Source organism: Perkinsus marinus, assembly GCF_000006405.1.
Source record: "Perkinsus marinus ATCC 50983 genomic scaffold scf_1104296957164, whole genome shotgun sequence".
Taxonomy (NCBI): Eukaryota; Perkinsozoa; order Perkinsida; family Perkinsidae; genus Perkinsus; species Perkinsus marinus.
In genome coordinates this window covers 1-1,463 of record NW_003207232.1, presented here as the reverse complement: position 1 = coordinate 1,463, position 1,463 = coordinate 1, and the positions used below count along the sequence as shown (strand labels likewise).

The window sequence follows — 1,463 nt, the reverse complement described above, 5'->3', positions numbered from 1 at the left end:
TACGGCCAGTGGCATCCGTATATGGGCGCTTTTCGGCTTGAAGACGATCTCGGTGGGACTCGAAGCCACAATCTTTGGTTCCGAAGACCTACGCCTTATCCATTAGGCCACGAGACCAACGAGTTTGAGATTTATCCCACTATCTCGTCACTATGCGCAACACTGACTTAACGGCACACATGAGTTCGCATCCGACACGCTGAATAGATCACAAAACTCTTGCTCCTCATAGAGGGGCCCCCATTACATAGTGTTCTAAATGAGGTCAATTCATTGGAGATCGTTCGTTGGCAGACCAACAATCTTCTTGTACCCTTAGCCTCAGCATGTATCCCGACGAGTCACAAGGGTATACAATCAATATCGACATCTGTACGGCCAGTGGCATCCGTATATGGGCGCTTCCCGGCGTGGAGACGATCTCGATGGGACTCGAACCGATAGTCTTTGGTTCCGAAGACCAACGCCTTATCCATTAGGCCACGAGACCAGTAAATTTGAGATTTGTCCCACCATCTCTGCGCCCCATTGACTTAACGGCACACATGAGTTCGCATCCGACACGCTGAATAGATCACAAAACTCTTGCTCCTCATAGAGGGGCCCCCATTACATAGTGTTCTTAAAGGGGTCAATTCTGCGAGGTTGACAGTGGGCATAACACAGCCGAAGGTTGTATTAGGCCCTGACTATCAACCGGTCAAAATCTATCGAGATCCGGCTTATCGGGGAACGACTCTTCCCCGATCCTTGTGGGACAATAATTGTGCCACACGTTGGTATCCTTCGCACGCCCGATGAAACGCTCGGGCCAGCCTCAGTCATATCAACAAGTTCGAGACGCCATTTTGCTGGCTCGGCCTCTCGAGACTTGTTTTCCTTTGTTTTCCCATCCCGAACCCGCCCGGGACATTTCTCCTCTCCTGCCCTATCTTTCACTTGACAATGCTCCGGCCAACCGTCAGCCAGCGATCATCAAGTCAGATATCCACATCCTGTCATTGTGCTCCCAGCCGCCACCACCATTGTGTGGAAGCTGTGGCCACCACGATCTACAGCCTACAAGGCTGCATCGGGCCAGCAGCCTCGGCTGGAAGCATGTAAGAAGCTCCGAATCGTCACTGATCCAGCCACGGCTGAGATCCCTCCTTCGTGAGCGTCACGACCAGTGATGAAGCCGCTCATCGAGCCAGCCTCGATGATGCATCACCACCGGCCGCATACTGACAGGATATGACTGGCTCCCACAGCTGTGGCTCGCCGAACGGAATAAAGACTCTCGCACAGAGTCTCTGTCATGCTCGCCGAGCGAGCTGGCTAGCATCAAACCACAGCTCAGTGGGTCAACTCATCAAACAGACGATGTGCTCTAGTGGTTAAGGAGATCAGCTCCTAACCCACTCGGCTATAGCTTTCGCGAGTTCGAAACCTCGTGCTGTCGATGAGAACCCATTTAAGGTTGC

General features: G+C 52.5%; 2 non-coding genes across 2 annotated transcripts; both read right to left on the bottom strand.

Annotated features, from left to right (window-relative positions):
* Nucleotides 1-44: 44 nt before the first annotated feature.
* Nucleotides 45-117, bottom strand: Pmar_PMAR002257. The gene has a single exon. It is a non-coding gene; the product is annotated as a tRNA-Arg (tRNA).
* Nucleotides 118-417: 300 nt separating this feature from the next.
* Nucleotides 418-490, bottom strand: Pmar_PMAR002256. Its single transcript has one exon. It is a non-coding gene; the product is annotated as a tRNA-Arg (tRNA).
* Nucleotides 491-1,463: the final 973 nt, after the last annotated feature.